At 41.7% G+C, this 26,288-nt stretch overlaps 26 pseudogenes; all 26 read left to right on the forward strand.

The window, feature by feature from the left end:
• The first annotated feature begins 1,237 nt into the window (after positions 1-1,237).
• LOC137116900 (5S ribosomal RNA) lies at positions 1,238-1,356 on the forward strand (annotated as a pseudogene).
• An 867-nt stretch (positions 1,357-2,223) lies between these two features.
• Positions 2,224-2,342, forward strand: LOC137117006 (5S ribosomal RNA; annotated as a pseudogene).
• An 867-nt stretch (positions 2,343-3,209) lies between these two features.
• Positions 3,210-3,328, forward strand: LOC137116825 (5S ribosomal RNA; annotated as a pseudogene).
• An 857-nt stretch (positions 3,329-4,185) lies between these two features.
• Positions 4,186-4,304, forward strand: LOC137116941 (5S ribosomal RNA; annotated as a pseudogene).
• Positions 4,305-5,150: 846 nt separating this feature from the next.
• LOC137116991 (5S ribosomal RNA) lies at positions 5,151-5,269 on the forward strand (annotated as a pseudogene).
• Positions 5,270-6,136: 867 nt separating this feature from the next.
• On the forward strand, positions 6,137-6,255 carry LOC137116902 (5S ribosomal RNA; annotated as a pseudogene).
• Positions 6,256-7,122: 867 nt separating this feature from the next.
• On the forward strand, positions 7,123-7,241 carry LOC137116896 (5S ribosomal RNA; annotated as a pseudogene).
• Positions 7,242-8,098: 857 nt separating this feature from the next.
• LOC137116826 (5S ribosomal RNA) lies at positions 8,099-8,217 on the forward strand (annotated as a pseudogene).
• An 867-nt stretch (positions 8,218-9,084) lies between these two features.
• On the forward strand, positions 9,085-9,203 carry LOC137116944 (5S ribosomal RNA; annotated as a pseudogene).
• An 867-nt stretch (positions 9,204-10,070) lies between these two features.
• On the forward strand, positions 10,071-10,189 carry LOC137116911 (5S ribosomal RNA; annotated as a pseudogene).
• An 857-nt stretch (positions 10,190-11,046) lies between these two features.
• Positions 11,047-11,165, forward strand: LOC137116827 (5S ribosomal RNA; annotated as a pseudogene).
• Positions 11,166-12,022: 857 nt separating this feature from the next.
• LOC137116942 (5S ribosomal RNA) lies at positions 12,023-12,141 on the forward strand (annotated as a pseudogene).
• Positions 12,142-12,987: 846 nt separating this feature from the next.
• LOC137116992 (5S ribosomal RNA) lies at positions 12,988-13,106 on the forward strand (annotated as a pseudogene).
• Positions 13,107-13,973: 867 nt separating this feature from the next.
• Positions 13,974-14,092, forward strand: LOC137116903 (5S ribosomal RNA; annotated as a pseudogene).
• Positions 14,093-14,959: 867 nt separating this feature from the next.
• On the forward strand, positions 14,960-15,078 carry LOC137116923 (5S ribosomal RNA; annotated as a pseudogene).
• An 857-nt stretch (positions 15,079-15,935) lies between these two features.
• Positions 15,936-16,054, forward strand: LOC137116828 (5S ribosomal RNA; annotated as a pseudogene).
• An 867-nt stretch (positions 16,055-16,921) lies between these two features.
• Positions 16,922-17,040, forward strand: LOC137116946 (5S ribosomal RNA; annotated as a pseudogene).
• An 867-nt stretch (positions 17,041-17,907) lies between these two features.
• Positions 17,908-18,026, forward strand: LOC137116934 (5S ribosomal RNA; annotated as a pseudogene).
• Positions 18,027-18,883: 857 nt separating this feature from the next.
• On the forward strand, positions 18,884-19,002 carry LOC137116829 (5S ribosomal RNA; annotated as a pseudogene).
• Positions 19,003-19,859: 857 nt separating this feature from the next.
• LOC137116947 (5S ribosomal RNA) lies at positions 19,860-19,978 on the forward strand (annotated as a pseudogene).
• Positions 19,979-20,845: 867 nt separating this feature from the next.
• Positions 20,846-20,964, forward strand: LOC137116945 (5S ribosomal RNA; annotated as a pseudogene).
• An 857-nt stretch (positions 20,965-21,821) lies between these two features.
• On the forward strand, positions 21,822-21,940 carry LOC137116830 (5S ribosomal RNA; annotated as a pseudogene).
• An 857-nt stretch (positions 21,941-22,797) lies between these two features.
• LOC137116956 (5S ribosomal RNA) lies at positions 22,798-22,916 on the forward strand (annotated as a pseudogene).
• An 857-nt stretch (positions 22,917-23,773) lies between these two features.
• Positions 23,774-23,892, forward strand: LOC137116831 (5S ribosomal RNA; annotated as a pseudogene).
• An 857-nt stretch (positions 23,893-24,749) lies between these two features.
• LOC137116967 (5S ribosomal RNA) lies at positions 24,750-24,868 on the forward strand (annotated as a pseudogene).
• Positions 24,869-25,735: 867 nt separating this feature from the next.
• Positions 25,736-25,854, forward strand: LOC137116832 (5S ribosomal RNA; annotated as a pseudogene).
• Positions 25,855-26,288: the final 434 nt, after the last annotated feature.

Genomic DNA, 26,288 nt, shown 5'->3' on the forward strand with positions numbered 1-26,288 from the left:
TCTATGTGGTGTAGATAGAGAAGGGCGGATGGTGGTGGATTTTGGTTAATGGTAGGTTGGGATAAAATGGGTAGGGGTTTACTCCTGTTTGGGTCTTTTTGTGTTTAATATGTGTGTATAATTTGAGATGTTTTTTCATAATTTTGTTCTGTTTTGAAATGGGAAATGAATATACAAATGTAAAATATGTATGTTATTTTCTGATTTTAAGCACCTTTGTATTTGTCTTCACCAAAATGTAAAAGAGTATTTTTGATAATAAAAAGAGAAAAAAAAAAAAAATAAGCGCCCGATCTCGTCCGATCTCGGCAGCCAAATAGAGCCGGGCCTGGTTAGTACTTGGTAGGAAGACCGCCTGGGAATACCAGGTGCTGTAAGCTTTTTTGCTTGGGTTTACGGGCAGCACAAGCTGGTGTTACTGCCTATTTATTCATAGAAATTGTTCTATATTTTCATCAAATTTTGTTCTTTCATTGCTGTTTTGCTACTTTATTGGTTTGTCAACCATCGTGCTTCATTACTAGTAGACCATGTTACGGTCCTGGCCATATGTGTTGTTTTTATTTTGTTGTTCTTATAGGTGCCCTGCCTGATTGGCCGGATTGGGGGGCAGTACAGGAAGCTGATTGGTCCATCCTACACTTCCTGGAGTTTTAAAAGTACGGTTCCCAACAGCTAGCGAGGCTCTTTCTGGCAGCAGCACCTGTTTGCTGTTCTTGGTTTCCAAACTTTATTTAGCATTTTTGAATTGTTAGGTTTTATGCCGTCGTTTTGTTTATAAATTGTATATTTTGTAAATAGTATTAAATCTGTAGGGGTGAACTGCCATTTTCTTTGGATTGTTTTCACATTTGGGAGTTAGGGTTAGCGACTGTCTTTTGGTTTGTTTATTTCTATCAGGCTAGCTAGCACTTTCTGTGGGAAATGGCTTATTTTGTTTATTATGTTGGCCTTGGTTCGCCCTGAGTTGTAGTGTCATGTTTTGTTTGACACTTTCTTTCGTTTAAAATGAATATCATTCTGTTGGAACATCTCGATCCTGGATTTTGGTTTGGGGATCGGAGAGGGAACATGCTAATTTATCTTTGTATGTTGCACCCTGACCCCCTGGACAGGGGCGTAACAGACCAGTACAGTTATAGTACTTTGTACTTTGCCACATTTATCTTCTTCTTAGCAAGTGTCATGCCTTCTGCTTCTCCAGCGTTTTTAAGAGCTGTTGATGATGTCAAATGCAGCTTACGGCCACACCGCTCTCTAAGCGCCCGATCTCGTCCGATCTCGGCAGCCAAATAGAGCCGGGCCTGGTTAGTACTTGGTAGGAAGACCGCCTGGGAATACCAGGTGCTGTAAGCTTTTTTGCTTGGGTTTACGGGCAGCACAAGCTGGTGTTACTGCCTATTTATTCATAGAAATTGTTCTATATTTTCATCAAATTTTGTTCTTTCATTGCTGTTTTGCTACTTTATTGGTTTGTCAACCATCGTGCTTCATTACTAGTAGACCATGTTACGGTCCTGGCCATATGTGTTGTTTTTATTTTCTCATTCTTATAGGTGCCCTGCCTGATTGGCCGGATTGAGGGGCAGTACAGGAAGCTGATTGGTCCATCCTACACTTCCTGGAGTTTTAAAAGTACGGTTCCCAACAGCTAGCGAGGCTCTTTCTGGCAGCAGCACCTGTTTGCTGTTCTTGGTTTCCAAACCTTATTTAGCATTTTTGAATTCTTAGGTTTTGTGCCGTGGTTTTGTTTATAAATTGTATATTTTGTAATTCGTATTAAATCTGTAGGGGTGAACAGCCATTTTCTTTTGATTGTTTTCTCTTGTTTTCACATTAGGGAGTTAGGGTTAGCGACTGTCTTTTGGATTGTTTATTTCTATCAGGCTAGCTAGCACTTTCTGTGGGAAATGGCTTATTTTGTTTATTATGTTGGCCTTGGTTTGCCCTGAGTTGTAGTGTCATGTTTTGTTTGACACTTTCTTTCGTTTAAAATAAATATCATTCTGTTGGAACATCTCGATACTGGAGTTTGGTTTGGGGATCGGAGAGGGAACATGCTAATTTATCTTTGTATGTTGCACCCTGACCCCCTGGACAGGGGCGTAACAGACCAGTACAGTTATAGTACTTTGTACTTTGCCACATTTATCTTCTTCTTAGCAAGTGTCATGCATTCTGCTTCTCCAGCGTTTTTAAGAGCTGTTGATGATGTCAAATGCAGCTTACGGCCACACCGCTCTCTAAGCGCCCGATCTCGTCCGATCTCCGCAGCCAAATAGAGCCGGGCCTGGTTAGTACATGGTAGGAAGACCGCCTGGGAATACCAGGTGCTGTAAGCTTTTTTGCTTGGGTTTACGGGCAGCACAAGCTGGTGTTACTGCCTATTTATTCATAGAAATTGTTCTATATTTTCATCAAATTTTGTTCTTTCATTGCTGTTTTGCTACTTTATTGGTTTTTCAACCATCGTGCTTCATTACTAGTAGACCATGTTACGGTCCTGGCCATATGTGTTGTTTTTATTTTCTCGTTCTTATAGGTGCCCTGCCTGATTGGCCGGATTGAGGGGCAGTACAGGAAGCTGATTGGTCCATCCTACACTTCCTGGAGTTTTAAAAGTACGGTTCCCAACAGCTAGCGAGGCTCTTTCTGGCAGCAGCACCTGTTTGCTGTTCTTGGTTTCCAAACCTTATTTAGCATTTTTGAATTCTTAGGTTTTGTGCCGTGGTTTTGTTTATAAATTGTATATTTTGTAATTCGTATTAAATCTGTAGGGGTGAACAGCCATTTTCTTTTGATTGTTTTCTCTTGTTTTCACATTAGGGAGTTAGGGTTAGCGACTGTCTTTTGGTTTGTTTATTTCTATCAGGCTAGCTAGCACTTTCTGTGGGAAATGGCTTATTTTGTTTATTATGTTGGCCTTGGTTCGCCCTGAGTTGTAGTGTCATGTTTTGTTTGACACTTTCTTTCGTTTAAAATAAATATCATTCTGTTGGAACATCTCGATACTGGAGTTTGGTTTGGGGATCGGAGAGGGAACATGCTAATTTATCTTTGTATGTTGCACCCTGACCCCCTGGACAGGGGCGTAACAGACCAGTACAGTTATAGTACTTTGTACTTTGCCACATTTATCTTCGTCTTAGCAAGTTTCATGCATTCTGCTTCTCCAACGTTTTTAAGAGCTGTTGATGATGTCAAATGCAGCTTACGGCCACACCGCTCTCTAAGCGCCCGATCTCGTCCGATCTCGGCAGCCAAATAGAGCCGGGCCTGGTTAGTACTTGGTAGGAAGACCGCGTGGGAATACCAGGTGCTGTAAGCTTTTTTGCTTGGGTTTACGGGCAGCACAAGCTGGTGTTACTGCCTATTTATTCATAGAAATTGTTCTATATTTTCATCAAATTTTGTTCTTTCATTACTGTTTTGCTACTTTATTGGTTTGTCAACCATCGTGCTTCATTACTAGTAGACCATGTTACGGTCCTGGCCATATGTGTTGTTTTTGATATGTTGTTCTTATAGGTGCCCTGCCTGATTGGCCGGATTGAGGGGCAGTACAGGAAGCTGATTGGTCCATCCTACACTTCCTGGAGTTTTAAAAGTACGGTTCCCAACAGCTAGCGAGGCTCTTTCTGGCAGTAACACCTGTTTGCTGTTCTTGGTTTCCAAACCTTATTTAGCATTTTTGAATTGTTAGGTTTTGTGCCGTGGTTTTGTTTATAAATTGTATATTTTGTAAATAGTATTAAATCTGTAGGGGTGAACAGCCATTTTCTTTGGACTGTTTTCACATTAGGGAGTTAGGGTTAGCGACTGTCTTTTGGTTTGTTTATTTCTATCAGGCTAGCTAGCACTTTCTGTGGGAAATGGCTTATTTTGTTTATTATGTTGGCCTTGGTTCGCCCTGAGTTGTAGTGTCATGTTTTGTTTGACACTTTCTTTCGTTTAAAATGAATATCATTCTGTTGGAACATCTCGATCCTGGATTTTGGTTTGGGGATCGGAGAGGGAACATGCTAATTTATCTTTGTATGTTGCACCCTGACCCCCTGGACAGGGGCGTAACAGACCAGTACAGTTATAGTACTTTGTACTTTGCCACATTTATCTTCTTCTTAGCAAGTGTCATGCCTTCTGCTTCTCCAGCGTTTTTAAGAGCTGTTGATGATGTCAAATGCAGCTTACGGCCACACCGCTCTCTAAGCGCCCGATCTCGTCCGATCTCGGCAGCCAAATAGAGCCGGGCCTGGTTAGTACTTGGTAGGAAGACCGCCTGGGGATACCAGGTGCTGTAAGCTTTTTTGCTTGGGTTTACGGGCAGCACAAGCTTGTGTTACTGCCTATTTATTCATAGAAATTGTTCTATATTTTCATCAAATTTTGTTCTTTCATTGCTGTTTTGCTACTTTATTGGTTTGTCAACCATCGTGCTTCATTACTAGTAGACCATGTTACGGTCCTGGCCATATGTGTTGTTTTTATTTTCTCATTCTTATAGGTGCCCTGCCTGATTGGCCGGATTGAGGGGCAGTACAGGAAGCTGATTGGTCCATCCTACACTTCCTGGAGTTTTAAAAGTACGGTTCCCAACAGCTAGCGAGGCTCTTTCTGGCAGCAGCACCTGTTTGCTGTTCTTGGTTTCCAAACCTTATTTAGCATTTTTGAATTCTTAGGTTTTGTGCCGTGGTTTTGTTTATAAATTGTATATTTTGTAATTCGTATTAAATCTGTAGGGGTGAACAGCCATTTTCTTTTGATTGTTTTCTCTTGTTTTCACATTAGGGAGTTAGGGTTAGCGACTGTCTTTTGGTTTGTTTATTTCTATCAGGCTAGCTAGCACTTTCTGTGGGAAATGGCTTATTTTGTTTATTATGTTGGCCTTGGTTCGCCCTGAGTTGTAGTGTCATGTTTTGTTTGACACTTTCTTTCGTTTAAAATAAATATCATTCTGTTGGAACATCTCGATCCTGGATTTTGGTTTGGGGATCGGAGAGGGAACATGCTAATTTATCTTTGTATGTTGCACCCTGACCCCCTGGACAGGGGCGTAACAGACCAGTACAGTTATAGTACTTTGTACTTTGCCACATTTATCTTCTTCTTAGCAAGTTTCATGCATTCTGCTTCTCCAACGTTTTTATGCAGCTTACGGCCACACAGCTCTCTAAGCGCCCGATCTCGTCCGATCTCGGCAGCCAAATAGAGCCGGGCCTGGTTAGTACTTGGTAGGAAGGCCGCCTGGGAATACCAGGTGCTGTAAGCTTTTTTGCTTGGGTTTACGGGCAGCACAAGCTGGTGTTACTGCCTATTTATTCATAGAAATTGTTCTATATTTTCATCAAATTTTGTTCTTTCATTGCTGTTTTGCTACTTTATTGGTTTGTCAACCATCGTGCTTCATTACTAGTAGACCATGTTACGGTCCTGGCCATATGTGTTGTTTTTATTTTGTTGTTCTTATAGGTGCCCTGCCTGATTGGCCGGATTGGGGGGCAGTACAGGAAGCTGATTGGTCCATCCTACACTTCCTGGAGTTTTAAAAGTACGGTTCCCAACAGCTAGCGAGGCTCTTTCTGGCAGCAGCACCTGTTTGCTGTTCTTGGTTTCCAAACTTTATTTAGCATTTTTGAATTGTTAGGTTTTATGCCGTGGTTTTGTTTATAAATTGTATATTTTGTAAATAGTATTAAATCTGTAGGGGTGAACAGCCATTTTCTTTTGATTGTTTTCTCTTGTTTTCACATTAGGGAGTTAGGGTTAGCGACTGTCTTTTGGTTTGTTTATTTCTATCAGGCTAGCTAGCACTTTCTGTGGGAAATGGCTTATTTTGTTTATTATGTTGGCCTTGGTTCGCCCTGAGTTGTAGTGTCATGTTTTGTTTGACACTTTCTTTCGTTTAAAATAAATATCATTCTGTTGGAACATCTCGGTCCTGGATTTTGGTTTGGGGATCGGAGAGGGAACATGCTAATTTATCTTTGTATGTTGCACCCTGACCCCCTGGACAGGGGCGTAACAGACCAGTACAGTTATAGTACTTTGTACTTTGCCACATTTATCTTCTTCTTAGCAAGTGTCATGCATTCTGCTTCTCCAGCGTTTTTAAGAGCTGTTGATGATGTCAAATGCAGCTTACGGCCACACCGCTCTCTAAGCGCCCGATCTCGTCCGATCTCGGCAGCCAAATAGAGCCGGGCCTGGTTAGTACTTGGTAGGAAGGCCGCCTGGGAATACCAGGTGCTGTAAGCTTTTTTGCTTGGGTTTACGGGCAGCACAAGCTGGTGTTACTGCCTATTTATTCATAGAAATTGTTCTATATTTTCATCAAATTTTGTTCTTTCATTGCTGTTTTGCTACTTTATTGGTTTGTCAACCATCGTGCTTCATTACTAGTAGACCATGTTACGGTCCTGGCCATATGTGTTGTTTTTATTTTGTTGTTCTTATAGGTGCCCTGCCTGATTGGCCGGATTGGGGGGCAGTACAGGAAGCTGATTGGTCCATCCTACACTTCCTGGAGTTTTAAAAGTACGGTTCCCAACAGCTAGCGAGGCTCTTTCTGGCAGCAGCACCTGTTTGCTGTTCTTGGTTTCCAAACTTTATTTAGCATTTTTGAATTGTTAGGTTTTATGCCGTGGTTTTGTTTATAAATTGTATATTTTGTAATTCGTATTAAATCTGTAGGGGTGAACAGCCATTTTCTTTTGATTGTTTTCTCTTGTTTTCACATTAGGGAGTTAGGGTTAGCGACTGTCTTTTGGTTTGTTTATTTCTATCAGGCTAGCTAGCACTTTCTGTGGGAAATGGCTTATTTTGTTTATTATGTTGGCCTTGGTTCGCCCTGAGTTGTAGTGTCATGTTTTGTTTGACACTTTCTTTCGTTTAAAATAAATATCATTCTGTTGGAACATCTCGGTCCTGGATTTTGGTTTGGGGATCGGAGAGGGAACATGCTAATTTATCTTTGTATGTTGCACCCTGACCCCCTGGACAGGGGCGTAACAGACCAGTACAGTTATAGTACTTTGTACTTTGCCACATTTATCTTCTTCTTAGCAAGTGTCATGCATTCTGCTTCTCCAGCGTTTTTAAGAGCTGTTGATGATGTCAAATGCAGCTTACGGCCACACCGCTCTCTAAGCGCCTGATCTCGTCCGATCTCGGCAGCCAAATAGAGCCGGGCCTGGTTAGTACTTGGTAGGAAGACCGCCTGGGAATACCAGGTGCTGTAAGCTTTTTTGCTTGGGTTTACGGGCAGCACAAGCTGGTGTTACTGCCTATTTATTCATAGAAATTGTTCTATATTTTCATCAAATTTTGTTCTTTCATTGCTGTTTTGCTACTTTATTGGTTTGTCAACCATCGTGCTTCATTACTAGTAGACCATGTTACGGTCCTGGCCATATGTGTTGTTTTTATTTTGTTGTTCTTATAGGTGCCCTGCCTGATTGGCCGGATTGGGGGGCAATACAGGAAGCTGATTGGTCCATCCTACACTTCCTGGAGTTTTAAAAGTACGGTTCCCAACAGCTAGCGAGGCTCTTTCTGGCAGCAGCACCTGTTTGCTGTTCTTGGTTTCCAAACTTTATTTAGCATTTTTGAATTGTTAGGTTTTATGCCGTGGTTTTGTTTATAAATTGTATATTTTGTAAATAGTATTAAATCTGTAGGGGTGAACTGCCATTTTCTTTGGATTGTTTTCACATTTGGGAGTTAGGGTTAGCGACTGTCTTTTGGTTTGTTTATTTCTATCAGGCTAGCTAGCACTTTCTGTGGGAAATGGCTTATTTTGTTTATTATGTTGGCCTTGGTTCGCCCTGAGTTGTAGTGTCATGTTTTGTTTGACACTTTCTTTCGTTTAAAATGAATATCATTCTGTTGGAACATCTCGATCCTGGATTTTGGTTTGGGGATCGGAGAGGGAACATGCTAATTTATCTTTGTATGTTGCACCCTGACCCCCTGGACAGGGGCGTAACAGACCAGTACAGTTATAGTACTTTGTACTTTGCCACATTTATCTTCTTCTTAGCAAGTGTCATGCATTCTGCTTCTCCAGCGTTTTTAAGAGCTGTTGATGATGTCAAATGCAGCTTACGGCCACACCGCTCTCTAAGCGCCCGATCTCGTCCGATCTCGGCAGCCAAATAGAGCCGGGCCTGGTTAGTACTTGGTAGGAAGACCGCGTGGGAATACCAGGTGCTGTAAGCTTTTTTGCTTGGGTTTACGGGCAGCACAAGCTGGTGTTACTGCCTATTTATTCATAGAAATTGTTCTATATTTTCATCAAATTTTGTTCTTTCATTGCTGTTTTGCTACTTTATTGGTTTGTCAACCATCGTGCTTCATTACTAGTAGACCATGTTACGGTCCTGGCCATATGTGTTGTTTTTATTTTCTCGTTCTTATAGGTGCCCTGCCTGATTGGCCGGATTGAGGGGCAGTACAGGAAGCTGATTGGTCCATCCTACACTTCCTGGAGTTTTAAAAGTACGGTTCCCAACAGCTAGCGAGGCTCTTTCTGGCAGCAGCACCTGTTTGCTATTCTTGGTTTCCAAACCTTATTTAGCATTTTTGAATTCTTAGGTTTTGTGCCGTGGTTTTGTTTATAAATTGTATATTTTGTAATTCGTATTAAATCTGTAGGGGTGAACAGCCATTTTCTTTTGATTGTTTTCTCTTGTTTTCACATTAGGGAGTTAGGGTTAGCGACTGTCTTTTGGTTTGTTTATTTCTATCAGGCTAGCTAGCACTTTCTGTGGGAAATGGCTTATTTTGTTTATTATGTTGGCCTTGGTTCGCCCTGAGTTGTAGTGTCATGTTTTGTTTGACACTTTCTTTCGTTTAAAATAAATATCATTCTGTTGGAACATCTCGATCCTGGATTTTGGTTTGGGGATCGGAGAGGGAACATGCTAATTTATCTTTGTATGTTGCACCCTGACCCCCTGGACAGGGGCGTAACAGACCAGTACAGTTATAGTACTTTGTACTTTGCCACATTTGTCTTTTTCTTAGCAAGTGTCATGCATTCTGCTTCTCCAGTGTTTTTAAGAGCTGTTGATGATGTCAAATGCAGCTTACGGCCACACCGCTCTCTAAGCGCCCAATCTCGTCCGATCTCGGCAGCCAAATAGAGCCGGGCCTGGTTAGTACTTGGTAGGAAGACCACCTGGGAATACCAGGTGCTGTAAGCTTTTTTGCTTGGGTTTACGGGCAGCACAAGCCGGTGTTACTGCCTATTTATTCATAGAAATTGTTCTATATTTTCATCAAATTTTGTTCTTTCATTGCTGTTTTGCTACTTTATTGGTTTTTCAACCATCGTGCTTCATTACTAGTAGACCATGTTACGGTCCTGGCCATATGTGTTGTTTTTATTTTCTCGTTCTTATAGGTGCCCTGCCTGATTGGCCGGATTGAGGGGCAGTACAGGAAGCTGATTGGTCCATCCTACACTTCCTGGAGTTTTAAAAGTACGGTTCCCAACAGCTAGCGAGGCTCTTTCTGGCAGTAACACCTGTTTGCTGTTCTTGGTTTCCAAACCTTATTTAGCATTTTTGAATTGTTAGGTTTTGTGCCGTGGTTTTGTTTATAAATTGTATATTTTGTAATTCGTATTAAATCTGTAGGGGTGAACAGCCATTTTCTTTTGATTGTTTTCTCTTGTTTTCACATTAGGGAGTTAGGGTTAGCGACTGTCTTTTGGTTTGTTTATTTCTATCAGGCTAGCTAGCACTTTCTGTGGGAAATGGCTTATTTTGTTTATTATGTTAGCCTTGGTTCGCCCTGAGTTGTAGTGTCATGTTTTGTTTGACACTTTCTTTCGTTTAAAATAAATATCATTCTGTTGGAACATCTCGGTCCTGGATTTTGGTTTGGGGATCGGAGAGGGAACATGCTAATTTATCTTTGTATGTTGCACCCTGACCCCCTGGACAGGGGCGTAACAGACCAGTACAGTTATAGTACTTTGTACTTTGCCACATTTATCTTCTTCTTAGCAAGTGTCATGCATTCTGCTTCTCCAGCGTTTTTAAGAGCTGTTGATGATATCAAATGCAGCTTACGGCCACACCGCTCTCTAAGCGCCCGATCTCGTCCGATCTCGGCAGCCAAATAGAGCCGGGCCTGGTTAGTACTTGGTAGGAAGACCGCCTGGGAATACCAGGTGCTGTAAGCTTTTTTGCTTGGGTTTACGGGCAGCACAAGCTGGTGTTACTGCCTATTTATTCATAGAAATTGTTCTTTATTTTCATCAAATTTTGTTCTTTCATTGCTGTTTTGCTACTTTATTGGTTTTTCAACCATCGTGCTTCATTACTAGTAGACCATGTTACGGTCCTGGCCATATGTGTTGTTTTTATTTTGTTGTTCTTATAGGTGCCCTGCCTGATTGGCCGGATTGGGGGGCAGTACAGGAAGCTGATTGGTCCATCCTACACTTCCTGGAGTTTTAAAAGTACGGTTCCCAACAGCTAGCGAGGCTCTTTCTGGCAGCAGCACCTGTTTGCTGTTCTTGGTTTCCAAACTTTATTTAGCATTTTTGAATTGTTAGGTTTTATGCCGTGGTTTTGTTTATAAATTGTATATTTTGTAAATAGTATTAAATCTGTAGGGGTGAACAGCCATTTTCTTTGGACTGTTTTCACATTAGGGAGTTAGGGTTAGCGACTGTGTTTTGGTTTGTTTATTTCTATCAGGCTAGCTAGCACTTTCTGTGGGAAATGGCTTATTTTGTTTATTATGTTGGCCTTGGTTCGCCCTGAGTTGTAGTGTCATGTTTTGTTTGACACTTTCTTTCGTTTAAAATAAATATCATTCTGTTGGAACATCTCGATACTGGAGTTTGGTTTGGGGATCGGAGAGGGAACATGCTAATTTATCTTTGTATGTTGCACCCTGACCCCCTGGACAGGGGCGTAACAGACCAGTACAGTTATAGTACTTTGTACTTTGCCACATTTATCTTCGTCTTAGCAAGTTTCATGCATTCTGCTTCTCCAACGTTTTTAAGAGCTGTTGATGATGTCAAATGCAGCTTACGGCCACACCGCTCTCTAAGCGCCCGATCTCGTCCGATCTCGGCAGCCAAATAGAGCCGGGCCTGGTTAGTACTTGGTAGGAAGACCGCGTGGGAATACCAGGTGCTGTAAGCTTTTTTGCTTGGGTTTACGGGCAGCACAAGCTGGTGTTACTGCCTATTTATTCATAGAAATTGTTCTATATTTTCATCAAATTTTGTTCTTTCATTACTGTTTTGCTACTTTATTGGTTTGTCAACCATCGTGCTTCATTACTAGTAGACCATGTTACGGTCCTGGCCATATGTGTTGTTTTTGATATGTTGTTCTTATAGGTGCCCTGCCTGATTGGCCGGATTGAGGGGCAGTACAGGAAGCTGATTGGTCCATCCTACACTTCCTGGAGTTTTAAAAGTACGGTTCCCAACAGCTAGCGAGGCTCTTTCTGGCAGTAACACCTGTTTGCTGTTCTTGGTTTCCAAACCTTATTTAGCATTTTTGAATTGTTAGGTTTTGTGCCGTGGTTTTGTTTATAAATTGTATATTTTGTAAATAGTATTAAATCTGTAGGGGTGAACAGCCATTTTCTTTGGACCGTTTTCACATTAGGGAGTTAGGGTTAGCGACTGTCTTTTGGTTTGTTTATTTCTATCAGGCTAGCTAGCACTTTCTGTGGGAAATGGCTTATTTTGTTTATTATGTTGGCCTTGGTTCGCCCTGAGTTGTAGTGTCATGTTTTGTTTGACACTTTCTTTCGTTTAAAATGAATATCATTCTGTTGGAACATCTCGATCCTGGATTTTGGTTTGGGGATCGGAGAGGGAACATGCTAATTTATCTTTGTATGTTGCACCCTGACCCCCTGGACAGGGACGTAACAGACCAGTACAGTTATAGTACTTTGTACTTTGCCACATTTATCTTCTTCTTAGCAAGTGTCATGCCTTCTGCTTCTCCAGCGTTTTTAAGAGCTGTTGATGATGTCAAATGCAGCTTACGGCCACACCGCTCTCTAAGCGCCCGATCTCGTCCGATCTCGGCAGCCAAATAGAGCCGGGCCTGGTTAGTACTTGGTAGGAAGACCGCCTGGGGATACCAGGTGCTGTAAGCTTTTTTGCTTGGGTTTACGGGCAGCACAAGCTGGTGTTACTGCCTATTTATTCATAGAAATTGTTCTATATTTTCATCAAATTTTGTTCTTTCATTGCTGTTTTGCTACTTTATTGGTTTGTCAACCATCGTGCTTCATTACTAGTAGACCATGTTACGGTCCTGGCCATATGTGTTGTTTTTATTTTCTCATTCTTATAGGTGCCCTGCCTGATTGGACGGATTGAGGGGCAGTACAGGAAGCTGATTGGTCCATCCTACACTTCCTGGAGTTTTAAAAGTACGGTTCCCAACAGCTAGCGAGGCTCTTTCTGGCAGCAGCACCTGTTTGCTGTTCTTGGTTTCCAAACCTTATTTAGCATTTTTGAATTCTTAGGTTTTGTGCCGTGGTTTTGTTTATAAATTGTATATTTTGTAATTCGTATTAAATCTGTAGGGGTGAACAGCCATTTTCTTTTGATTGTTTTCTCTTGTTTTCACATTAGGGAGTTAGGGTTAGCGACTGTCTTTTGGTTTGTTTATTTCTATCAGGCTAGCTAGCACTTTCTGTGGGAAATGGCTTATTTTGTTTATTATGTTGGCCTTGGTTCGCCCTGAGTTGTAGTGTCATGTTTTGTTTGACACTTTCTTTCGTTTAAAATAAATATCATTCTGTTGGAACATCTCGATCCTGGATTTTGGTTTGGGGATCGGAGAGGGAACATGCTAATTTATCTTTGTATGTTGCACCCTGACCCCCTGGACAGGGGCGTAACAGACCAGTACAGTTATAGTACTTTGTACTTTGCCACATTTATCTTCTTCTTAGCAAGTTTCATGCATTCTGCTTCTCCAACGTTTTTATGCAGCTTACGGCCACACAGCTCTCTAAGCGCCCGATCTCGTCCGATCTCGGCAGCCAAATAGAGCCGGGCCTGGTTAGTACTTGGTAGGAAGGCCGCCTGGGAATACCAGGTGCTGTAAGCTTTTTTGCTTGGGTTTACGGGCAGCACAAGCTGGTGTTACTGCCTATTTATTCATAGAAATTGTTCTATATTTTCATCAAATTTTGTTCTTTCATTGCTGTTTTGCTACTTTATTGGTTTGTCAACCATCGTGCTTCATTACTAGTAGACCATGTTACGGTCCTGGCCATATGTGTTGTTTTTATTTTGTTGTTCTTATAGGTGCCCTGCCTGATTGGCCGGATTGGGGGGCAGTACAGGAAGCTGATTGGTCCATCCTACACTTCCTGGAGTTTTAAAAGTACGGTTCCCAACAGCTAGCGAGGCTCTTTCTGGCAGCAGCACCTGTTTGCTGTTCTTGGTTTCCAAACTTTATTTAGCATTTTTGAATTGTTAGGTTTTATGCCGTGGTTTTGTTTATAAATTGTATATTTTGTAAATAGTATTAAATCTGTAGGGGTGAACAGCCATTTTCTTTTGATTGTTTTCTCTTGTTTTCACATTAGGGAGTTAGGGTTAGCGACTGTCTTTTGGTTTGTTTATTTCTATCAGGCTAGCTAGCACTTTCTGTGGGAAATGGCTTATTTTGTTTATTATGTTGGCCTTGGTTCGCCCTGAGTTGTAGTGTCATGTTTTGTTTGACACTTTCTTTCGTTTAAAATAAATATCATTCTGTTGGAACATCTCGGTCCTGGATTTTGGTTTGGGGATCGGAGAGGGAACATGCTAATTTATCTTTGTATGTTGCACCCTGACCCCCTGGACAGGGGCGTAACAGACCAGTACAGTTATAGTACTTTGTACTTTGCCACATTTATCTTCTTCTTAGCAAGTGTCATGCCTTCTGCTTCTCCAGCGTTTTTAAGAGCTGTTGATGATGTCAAATGCAGCTTACGGCCACACCGCTCTCTAAGCGCCCGATCTCGTCCGATCTCGGCAGCCAAATAGAGCCGGGCCTGGTTAGTACTTGGTAGGAAGGCCGCCTGGGAATACCAGGTGCTGTAAGCTTTTTTGCTTGGGTTTACGGGCAGCACAAGCTGGTGTTACTGCCTATTTATTCATAGAAATTGTTCTATATTTTCATCAAATTTTGTTCTTTCATTGCTGTTTTGCTACTTTATTGGTTTGTCAACCATCGTGCTTCATTACTAGTAGACCATGTTACGGTCCTGGCCATATGTGTTGTTTTTATTTTGTTGTTCTTATAGGTGCCCTGCCTGATTGGCCGGATTGGGGGGCAGTACAGGAAGCTGATTGGTCCATCCTACACTTCCTGGAGTTTTAAAAGTACGGTTCCCAACAGCTAGCGAGGCTCTTTCTGGCAGCAGCACCTGTTTGCTGTTCTTGGTTTCCAAACTTTATTTAGCATTTTTGAATTGTTAGGTTTTATGCCGTGGTTTTGTTTATAAATTGTATATTTTGTAATTCGTATTAAATCTGTAGGGGTGAACAGCCATTTTCTTTTGATTGTTTTCTCTTGTTTTCACATTAGGGAGTTAGGGTTAGCGACTGTCTTTTGGTTTGTTTATTTCTATCAGGCTAGCTAGCACTTTCTGTGGGAAATGGCTTATTTTGTTTATTATGTTGGCCTTGGTTCGCCCTGAGTTGTAGTGTCATGTTTTGTTTGACACTTTCTTTCGTTTAAAATAAATATCATTCTGTTGGAACATCTCGGTCCTGGATTTTGGTTTGGGGATCGGAGAGGGAACATGCTAATTTATCTTTGTATGTTGCACCCTGACCCCCTGGACAGGGGCGTAACAGACCAGTACAGTTATAGTACTTTGTACTTTGCCACATTTATCTTCTTCTTAGCAAGTGTCATGCATTCTGCTTCTCCAGCGTTTTTAAGAGCTGTTGATGATGTCAAATGCAGCTTACGGCCACACCGCTCTCTAAGCGCCCGATCTCGTCCGATCTCGGCAGCCAAATAGAGCCGGGCCTGGTTAGTACTTGGTAGGAAGACCGCCTGGGAATACCAGGTGCTGTAAGCTTTTTTGCTTGGGTTTACGGGCAGCACAAGCTGGTGTTACTGCCTATTTATTCATAGAAATTGTTCTATATTTTCATCAAATTTTGTTCTTTCATTGCTGTTTTGCTACTTTATTGGTTTGTCAACCATCGTGCTTCATTACTAGTAGACCATGTTACGGTCCTGGCCATATGTGTTGTTTTTATTTTGTTGTTCTTATAGGTGCCCTGCCTGATTGGCCGGATTGGGGGGCAATACAGGAAGCTGATTGGTCCATCCTACACTTCCTGGAGTTTTAAAAGTACGGTTCCCAACAGCTAGCGAGGCTCTTTCTGGCAGCAGCACCTGTTTGCTGTTCTTGGTTTCCAAACTTTATTTAGCATTTTTGAATTGTTAGGTTTTATGCCGTGGTTTTGTTTATAAATTGTATATTTTGTAAATAGTATTAAATCTGTAGGGGTGAACTGCCATTTTCTTTGGATTGTTTTCACATTTGGGAGTTAGGGTTAGCGACTGTCTTTTGGTTTGTTTATTTCTATCAGGCTAGCTAGCACTTTCTGTGGGAAATGGCTTATTTTGTTTATTATGTTGGCCTTGGTTCGCCCTGAGTTGTAGTGTCATGTTTTGTTTGACACTTTCTTTCGTTTAAAATGAATATCATTCTGTTGGAACATCTCGATCCTGGATTTTGGTTTGGGGATCGGAGAGGGAACATGCTAATTTATCTTTGTATGTTGCACCCTGACCCCCTGGACAGGGGCGTAACAGACCAGTACAGTTATAGTACTTTGTACTTTGCCACATTTATCTTCTTCTTAGCAAGTGTCATGCATTCTGCTTCTCCAGCGTTTTTAAGAGCTGTTGATGATGTCAAATGCAGCTTACGGCCACACCGCTCTCTAAGCGCCCGATCTCGTCCGATCTCGGCAGCCAAATAGAGCCGGGCCTGGTTAGTACTTGGTAGGAAGACCGCGTGGGAATACCAGGTGCTGTAAGCTTTTTTGCTTGGGTTTACGGGCAGCACAAGCTGGTGTTACTGCCTATTTATTCATAGAAATTGTTCTATATTTTCATCAAATTTTGTTCTTTCATTGCTGTTTTGCTACTTTATTGGTTTGTCAACCATCGTGCTTCATTACTAGTAGACCATGTTACGGTCCTGGCCATATGTGTTGTTTTTATTTTCTCGTTCTTATAGGTGCCCTGCCTGATTGGCCGGATTGAGGGGCAGTACAGGAAGCTGATTGGTCCATCCTACACTTCCTGGAGTTTTAAAAGTACGGTTCCCAACAGCTAGCGAGGCTCTTTCTGGCAGCAGCACCTGTTTGCTATTCTTGGTTTCCAAACCTTATTTAGCATTTTTGAATTCTTAGGTTTTGTGCCGTGGTTTTGTTTATAAATTGTATATTTTGTAATTCGTATTAAATCTGTAGGGGTGAACAGCCATTTTCTTTTGATTGTTTTCTCTTGTTTTCACATTAGGGAGTTAGGGTTAGCGACTGTCTTTTGGTTTGTTTATTTCTATCAGGCTAGCTAGCACTTTCTGTGGGAAATGGCTTATTTTGTTTATTATGTTGGCCTTGGTTCGCCCTGAGTTGTAGTGTCATGTTTTGTTTGACACTTTCTTTCGTTTAAAATAAATATCATTCTCTTGGAACATCTCGATCCTGGATTTTGGTTTGGGGATCGGAGAGGGAACATGCTAATTTATCTTTGTATGTTGCACCCTGACCCCCTGGACAGGGGCGTAACAGACCAGTACAGTTATAGTACTTTGTACTTTGCCACATTTGTCTTTTTCTTAGCAAGTGTCATGCATTCTGCTTCTCCAGTGTTTTTAAGAGCTGTTGATGATGTCAAATGCAGCTTACGGCCACACCGCTCTCTAAGCGCCCAATCTCGTCCGATCTCGGCAGCCAAATAGAGCCGGGCCTGGTTAGTACTTGGTAGGAAGACCACCTGGGAATACCAGGTGCTGTAAGCTTTTTTGCTTGGGTTTACGGGCAGCACAAGCTGGTGTTACTGCCTATTTATTCATAGAAATTGTTCTATATTTTCATCAAATTTTGTTCTTTCATTGCTGTTTTGCTACTTTATTGGTTTTTCAACCATCGTGCTTCATTACTAGTAGACCATGTTACGGTCCTGGCCATATGTGTTGTTTTTATTTTCTCGTTCTTATAGGTGCCCTGCCTGATTGGCCGGATTGAGGGGCAGTACAGGAAGCTGATTGGTCCATCCTACACTTCCTGGAGTTTTAAAAGTACGGTTCCCAACAGCTAGCGAGGCTCTTTCTGGCAGTAACACCTGTTTGCTGTTCTTGGTTTCCAAACCTTATTTAGCATTTTTGAATTGTTAGGTTTTGTGCCGTGGTTTTGTTTATAAATTGTATATTTTGTAATTCGTATTAAATCTGTAGGGGTGAACAGCCATTTTCTTTTGATTGTTTTCTCTTGTTTTCACATTAGGGAGTTAGGGTTAGCGACTGTCTTTTGGTTTGTTTATTTCTATCAGGCTAGCTAGCACTTTCTGTGGGAAATGGCTTATTTTGTTTATTATGTTAGCCTTGGTTCGCCCTGAGTTGTAGTGTCATGTTTTGTTTGACACTTTCTTTCGTTTAAAATAAATATCATTCTGTTGGAACATCTCGGTCCTGGATTTTGGTTTGGGGATCGGAGAGGGAACATGCTAATTTATCTTTGTATGTTGCACCCTGACCCCCTGGACAGGGGCGTAACAGACCAGTACAGTTATAGTACTTTGTACTTTGCCACATTTATCTTCTTCTTAGCAAGTGTCATGCATTCTGCTTCTCCAGCGTTTTTAAGAGCTGTTGATGATATCAAATGCAGCTTACGGCCACACCGCTCTCTAAGCGCCCGATCTCGTCCGATCTCGGCAGCCAAATAGAGCCGGGCCTGGTTAGTACTTGGTAGGAAGACCGCCTGGGAATACCAGGTGCTGTAAGCTTTTTTGCTTGGGTTTACGGGCAGCACAAGCTGGTGTTACTGCCTATTTATTCATAGAAATTGTTCTTTATTTTCATCAAATTTTGTTCTTTCATTGCTGTTTTGCTACTTTATTGGTTTTTCAACCATCGTGCTTCATTACTAGTAGACCATGTTACGGTCCTGGCCATATGTGTTGTTTTTATTTTGTTGTTCTTATAGGTGCCCTGCCTGATTGGCCGGATTGGGGGGCAGTACAGGAAGCTGATTGGTCCATCCTACACTTCCTGGAGTTTTAAAAGTACGGTTCCCAACAGCTAGCGAGGCTCTTTCTGGCAGCAGCACCTGTTTGCTGTTCTTGGTTTCCAAACTTTATTTAGCATTTTTGAATTGTTAGGTTTTATGCCGTGGTTTTGTTTATAAATTGTATATTTTGTAAATAGTATTAAATCTGTAGGGGTGAACAGCCATTTTCTTTGGACTGTTTTCACATTAGGGAGTTAGGGTTAGCGACTGTGTTTTGGTTTGTTTATTTCTATAAGGCTAGCTAGCACTTTCTGTGGGAAATGGCTTATTTTGTTTATTATGTTGGCCTTGGTTCGCCCTGAGTTGTAGTGTCATGTTTTGTTTGACACTTTCTTTCGTTTAAAATAAATATCATTCTGTTGGAACATCTCGATCCTGGATTTTGGTTTGGGGATCGGAGAGGGAACATGCTAATTTATCTTTGTATGTTGCACCCTGACCCCCTGGACAGGGGCGTAACAGACCAGTACAGTTATAGTACTTTGTACTTTGCCACATTTATCTTCGTCTTAGCAAGTTTCATGCATTCTGCTTCTCCAACGTTTTTAAGAGCTGTTGATGATGTCAAATGCAGCTTACGGCCACACCGCTCTCTAAGCGCCCGATCTCGTCCGATCTCGGCAGCCAAATAGAGCCGGGCCTGGTTAGTACTTGGTAGGAAGACCGCGTGGGAATACCAGGTGCTGTAAGCTTTTTTGCTTGGGTTTACGGGCAGCACAAGCTGGTGTTACTGCCTATTTATTCATAGAAATTGTTCTATATTTTCATCAAATTTTGTTCTTTCATTACTGTTTTGCTACTTTATTGGTTTGTCAACCATCGTGCTTCATTACTAGTAGACCATGTTACGGTCCTGGCCATATGTGTTGTTTTTGATATGTTGTTCTTATAGGTGCCCTGCCTGATTGGCCGGATTGAGGGGCAGTACAGGAAGCTGATTGGTCCATCCTACACTTCCTGGAGTTTTAAAAGTACGGTTCCCAACAGCTAGCGAGGCTCTTTCTGGCAGCAGCACCTGTTTGCTGTTCTTGGTTTCCAAACCTTATTTAGCATTTTTGAATTGTTAGGTTTTGTGCCGTGGTTTTGTTTATAAATTGTATATTTTGTAAATAGTATTAAATCTGTAGGGGTGAACAGCCATTTTCTTTGGACTGTTTTCACATTAGGGAGTTAGGGTTAGCGACTGTCTTTTGGTTTGTTTATTTCTATCAGGCTAGCTAGCACTTTCTGTGGGAAATGGCTTATTTTGTTTATTATGTTGGCCTTGGTTCGCCCTGAGTTGTAGTGTCATGTTTTGTTTGACACTTTCTTTCGTTTAAAATAAATATCATTCTGTTGGAACATCTCGATCCTGGATTTTGGTTTGGGGATCGGAGAGGGAACATGCTAATTTATCTTTGTATGTTGCACCCTGACCCCCTGGACAGGGGCGTAACAGACCAGTACAGTTATAGTACTTTGTACTTTGCCACATTTGTCTTCTTCTTAGCAAGTGTCATGCTTTCTGCTTCTCCAGTGTTTTTAAGAGCTGTTGATGATGTCAAATGCAGCTTACGGCCACACCGCTCTCTAAGCGCCCAATCTCGTCCGATCTCGGCAGCCAAATAGAGCCGGGCCTGGTTAGTACTTGGTAGGAAGACCACCTGGGAATACCAGGTGCTGTAAGCTTTTTTGCTTGGGTTTACGGGCAGCACAAGCTGGTGTTACTGCCTATTTATTCATAGAAATTGTTCTATATTTTCATCAAATTTTGTTCTTTCATTGCTGTTTTGCTACTTTATTGGTTTTTCAACCATCGTGCTTCATTACTAGTAGACCATGTTACGGTCCTGGCCATATGTGTTGTTTTTATTTTCTCGTTCTTATAGGTGCCCTGCCTGATTGGCCGGATTGAGGGGCAGTACAGGAAGCTGATTGGTCCATCCTACACTTCCTGGAGTTTTAAAAGTACGGTTCCCAACAGCTAGCGAGGCTCTTTCTGGCAGTAACACCTGTTTGCTGTTCTTGGTTTCCAAACCTTATTTAGCATTTTTGAATTGTTAGGTTTTGTGCCGTGGTTTTGTTTATAAATTGTATATTTTGTAATTCGTATTAAATCTGTAGGGGTGAACAGCCATTTTCTTTTGATTGTTTTCTCTTGTTTTCACATTAGGGAGTTAGGGTTAGCGACTGTCTTTTGGTTTGTTTATTTCTATCAGGCTAGCTAGCACTTTCTGTGGGAAATGGCTTATTTTGTTTATTATGTTGGCCTTGGTTCGCCCTGAGTTGTAGTGTCATGTTTTGTTTGACACTTTCTTTCGTTTAAAATAAATATCATTCTGTTGGAACATCTCGGTCCTGGATTTTGGTTTGGGGATCGGAGAGGGAACATGCTAATTTATCTTTGTATGTTGCACCCTGACCCCCTGGACAGGGGCGTAACAGACCAGTACAGTTATAGTACTTTGTACTTTGCCACATTTATCTTCTTCTTAGCAAATGTCATGCATTCTGCTTCTCCAGCGTTTTTAAGAGCTGTTGATGATGTCAAATGCAGCTTACGGCCACACCGCTCTCTAAGCGCCCGATCTCGTCCGATCTCGGCAGCCAAATAGAGCCGGGCCTGGTTAGTACTTGGTAGGAAGACCGCCTGGGAATACCAGGTGCTGTAAGCTTTTTTGCTTGGGTTTACGGGCAGCACAAGCTGGTGTTACTGCCTATTTATTCATAGAAATTGTTCTTTATTTTCATCAAATTTTGTTCTTTCATTGCTGTTTTGCTACTTTATTGGTTTTTCAACCATCGTGCTTCATTACTAGTAGACCATGTTACGGTCCTGGCCATATGTGTTGTTTTTATTTTGTTGTTCTTATAGGTGCCCTGCCTGATTGGCCGGATTGGGGGGCAGTACAGGAAGCTGATTGGTCCATCCTACACTTCCTGGAGTTTTAAAAGTACGGTTCCCAACAGCTAGCGAGGCTCTTTCTGGCAGCAGCACCTGTTTGCTGTTCTTGGTTTCCAAACTTTATTTAGCATTTTTGAATTGTTAGGTTTTATGCCGTGGTTTTGTTTATAAATTGTATATTTTGTAAATAGTATTAAATCTGTAGGGGTGAACAGCCATTTTCTTTGGACTGTTTTCACATTAGGGAGTTAGGGTTAGCGACTGTGTTTTGGTTTGTTTATTTCTATCAGGCTAGCTAGCACTTTCTGTGGGAAATGGCTTATTTTGTTTATTATGTTGGCCTTGGTTCGCCCTGAGTTGTAGTGTCATGTTTTGTTTGACACTTTCTTTCGTTTAAAATAAATATCATTCTGTTGGAACATCTCGATCCTGGATTTTGGTTTGGGGATCGGAGAGGGAACATGCTAATTTATCTTTGTATGTTGCACCCTGACCCCCTGGACAGGGGCGTAACAGACCAGTACAGTTATAGTACTTTGTACTTTGCCACATTTATCTTCGTCTTAGCAAGTTTCATGCATTCTGCTTCTCCAACGTTTTTAAGAGCTGTTGATGATGTCAAATGCAGCTTACGGCCACACCGCTCTCTAAGCGCCCGATCTCGTCCGATCTCGGCAGCCAAATAGAGCCGGGCCTGGTTAGTACTTGGTAGGAAGACCGCGTGGGAATACCAGGTGCTGTAAGCTTTTTTGCTTGGGTTTACGGGCAGCACAAGCTGGTGTTACTGCCTATTTATTCATAGAAATTGTTCTATATTTTCATCAAATTTTGTTCTTTCATTACTGTTTTGCTACTTTATTGGTTTGTCAACCATCGTGCTTCATTACTAGTAGACCATGTTACGGTCCTGGCCATATGTGTTGTTTTTGATATGTTGTTCTTATAGGTGCCCTGCCTGATTGGCCGGATTGAGGGGCAGTACAGGAAGCTGATTGGTCCATCCTACACTTCCTGGAGTTTTAAAAGTACGGTTCCCAACAGCTAGCGAGGCTCTTTCTGGCAGCAGCACCTGTTTGCTGTTCTTGGTTTCCAAACCTTATTTAGCATTTTTGAATTGTTAGGTTTTGTGCCGTTGTTTTGTTTATAAATTGTATATTTTGTAAATAGTATTAAATCTGTAGGGGTGAACAGCCATTTTCTTTGGACTGTTTTCACATTAGGGAGTTAGGGTTAGCGACTGTCTTTTGGTTTGTTTATTTCTATCAGGCTAGCTAGCACTTTCTGTGGGAAATGGCTTATTTTGTTTATTATGTTGGCCTTGGTTCGCCCTGAGTTGTAGTGTCATGTTTTGTTTGACACTTTCTTTCGTTTAAAATAAATATCATTCTGTTGGAACATCTCGGTCCTGGATTTTGGTTTGGGGATCGGAGAGGGAACATGCTAATTTATCTTTGTATGTTGCACCCTGACCCCCTGGACAGGGGCGTAACAGACCAGTACAGTTATAGTACTTTGTACTTTGCCACATTTATCTTCTTCTTAGCAAGTGTCATGCATTCTGCTTCTCCAGCGTTTTTAAGAGCTGTTGATGATGTCAAATGCAGCTTACGGCCACACCGCTCTCTAAGCGCCCGATCTCGTCCGATCTCGGCAGCCAAATAGAGCCGGGCCTGGTTAGTACTTGGTAGGAAGACCGCCTGGGAATACCAGGTGCTGTAAGCTTTTTTGCTTGGGTTTACGGGCAGCACAAGCTGGTGTTACTGCCTATTTATTCATAGAAATTGTTCTTTATTTTCATCAAATTTTGTTCTTTCATTGCTGTTTTGCTACTTTATTGGTTTTTCAACCATCGTGCTTCATTACTAGTAGACCATGTTACGGTCCTGGCCATATGTGTTGTTTTTATTTTGTTGTTCTTATAGGTGCCCTGCCTGATTGGCCGGATTGGGGGGCAGTACAGGAAGCTGATTGGTCCATCCTACACTTCCTGGAGTTTTAAAAGTACGGTTCCCAACAGCTAGCGAGGCTCTTTCTGGCAGCAGCACCTGTTTGCTGTTCTTGGTTTCCAAACTTTATTTAGCATTTTTGAATTGTTAGGTTTTATGCCGTGGTTTTGTTTATAAATTGTATATTTTGTAAATAGTATTAAATCTGTAGGGGTGAACAGCCATTTTCTTTGGACTGTTTTCACATTAGGGAGTTAGGGTTAGCGACTGTGTTTTGGTTTGTTTATTTCTATCAGGCTAGCTAGCACTTTCTGTGGGAAATGGCTTATTTTGTTTATTATGTTGGCCTTGGTTCGCCCTGAGTTGTAGTGTCATGTTTTGTTTGACACTTTCTTTCGTTTAAAATAAATATCATTCTGTTGGAACATCTCGATCCTGGATTTTGGTTTGGGGATCGGAGAGGGAACATGCTAATTTATCTTTGTATGTTGCACCCTGACCCCCTGGACAGGGGCGTAACAGACCAGTACAGTTATAGTACTTTGTACTTTGCCACATTTATCTTCGTCTTAGCAAGTTTCATGCATTCTGCTTCTCCAACGTTTTTAAGAGCTGTTGATGATGTCAAATGCAGCTTACGGCCACACCGCTCTCTAAGCGCCCGATCTCGTCCGATCTCGGCAGCCAAATAGAGCCGGGCCTGGTTAGTACTTGGTAGGAAGACCGCGTGGGAATACCAGGTGCTGTAAGCTTTTTTGCTTGGGTTTACGGGCAGCACAAGCTGGTGTTACTGCCTATTTATTCATAGAAATTGTTCTATATTTTCATCAAATTTTGTTCTTTCATTACTGTTTTGCTACTTTATTGGTTTGTCAACCATCGTGCTTCATTACTAGTAGACCATGTTACGGTCCTGGCCATATGTGTTGTTTTTATTTTGTTGTTCTTATAGGTGCCCTGCCTGATTGGCCGGATTGGGGGGCAGTACAGGAAGCTGATTGGTCCATCCTACACTTCCTGGAGTTTTAAAAGTACGGTTCCCAACAGCTAGCGAGGCTCTTTCTGGCAGCAGCACCTGTTTGCTGTTCTTGGTTTCCAAACTTTATTTAGCATTTTTGAATTGTTAGGTTTTATGCCGTCGTTTTGTTTATAAATTGTATATTTTGTAAATAGTATTAAATCTGTAGGGGTGAACTGCCATTTTCTTTGGATTGTTTTCACATTTGGGAGTTAGGGTTAGCGACTGTCTTTTGGTTTGTTTATTTCTATCAGGCTAGCTAGCACTTTCTGTGGGAAATGGCTTATTTTGTTTATTATGTTGGCCTTGGTTCGCCCTGAGTTGTAGTGTCATGTTTTGTTTGACACTTTCTTTCGTTTAAAATAAATATCATTCTGTTGGAACATCTCGATCCTGGATTTTGGTTTGGGGATCGGAGAGGGAACATGCTAATTTATCTTTGTATGTTGCACCCTGACCCCCTGGACAGGGGCGTAACAGACCAGTACAGTTATAGTACTTTGTACTTTGCCACATTTATCTTCTTCTTAGCAAGTGTCATGCATTCTGCTTCTCCAGCGTTTTTAAGAGCTGTTGATGATGTCAAATGCAGCTTACGGCCACACCGCTCTCTAAGCGCCCGATCTCGTCCGATCTCGGCAGCCAAATAGAGCCGGGCCTGGTTAGTACTTGGTAGGAAGACCGCCTGGGAATACCAGGTGCTGTAAGCTTTTTTGCTTGGGTTTACGGGCAGCACAAGCTGGTGTTACTGCCTATTTATTCATAGAAATTGTTCTATATTTTCATCAAATTTTGTTCTTTCATTGCTGTTTTGCTACTTTATTGGTTTTTCAACCATCGTGCTTCATTACTAGTAGACCATGTTACGGTCCTGGCCATATGTGTTGTTTTTGATTTGTTGTTCTTATAGGTGCCCTGCCTGATTGGCCGGATTGGGGGGCAGTACAGGAAGCTGATTGGTCCATCCTACACTTCCTGGAGTTTTAAAAGTACGGTTCCCAACAGCTAGCGAGGCTCTTTCTGGCAGCAGCACCTGTTTGCTGTTCTTGGTTTCCAAACCTTATTTAGCATTTTTGATTTGTTAGGTTTTTTGCCGTGGTTTTGTTTATAAATTGTATATTTTGTAATTCGTATTAAATCTGTAGGGGTGAACAGCCATTTTCTTTTGATTGTTTTCTCTTGTTTTCACATTAGGGAGTTAGGGTTAGCGACTGTCTTTTGGTTTGTTTATTTCTATCAGGCTAGCTAGCACTTTCTGTGGGAAATGGCTTATTTTGTTTATTATGTTGGCCTTGGTTCGCCCTGAGTTGTAGTGTCATGTTTTGTTTGACACTTTCTTTCGTTTAAAATAAATATCATTCTGTTGGAACATCTCGATCCTGGATTTTGGTTTGGGGATCGGAGAGGGAACATGCTAATTTATCTTTGTATGTTGCACCCTGACCTCCTGGACAGGGGCGTAACAGACCAGTACAGTTATAGTACTTTGTACTTTGCCACATTTATCTTCGTCTTAGCAAGTTTCATGCATTCTGCTTCTCCAACGTTTTTAAGAGCTGTTGATGATGTCAAATGCAGCTTACGGCCACACCGCTCTCTAAGCGCCCGATCTCGTCCGATCTCGGCAGCCAAATAGAGCCGGGCCTGGTTAGTACTTGGTAGGAAGACCGCGTGGGAATACCAGGTGCTGTAAGCTTTTTTGCTTGGGTTTACGGGCAGCACAAGCTGGTGTTACTGCCTATTTATTCATAGAAATTGTTCTATATTTTCATCAAATTTTGTTCTTTCATTACTGTTTTGCTACTTTATTGGTTTGTCAACCATCGTGCTTCATTACTAGTAGACCATGTTACGGTCCTGGCCATATGTGTTGTTTTTGATATGTTGTTCTTATAGGTGCCCTGCCTGATTGGCCGGATTGAGGGGCAGTACAGGAAGCTGATTGGTCCATCCTACACTTCCTGGAGTTTTAAAAGTACGGTTCCCAACAGCTAGCGAGGCTCTTTCTGGCAGTAACACCTGTTTGCTGTTCTTGGTTTCCAAACCTTATTTAGCATTTTTGAATTGTTAGGTTTTGTGCCGTGGTTTTGTTTATAAATTGTATATTTTGTAAATAGTATTAAATCTGTA

The sequence above is a fragment of the Channa argus genome, unplaced genomic scaffold (genome assembly GCF_033026475.1).
Source record: "Channa argus isolate prfri unplaced genomic scaffold, Channa argus male v1.0 Contig032, whole genome shotgun sequence".
NCBI classification, from domain to species: domain Eukaryota; kingdom Metazoa; phylum Chordata; class Actinopteri; order Anabantiformes; family Channidae; genus Channa; species Channa argus.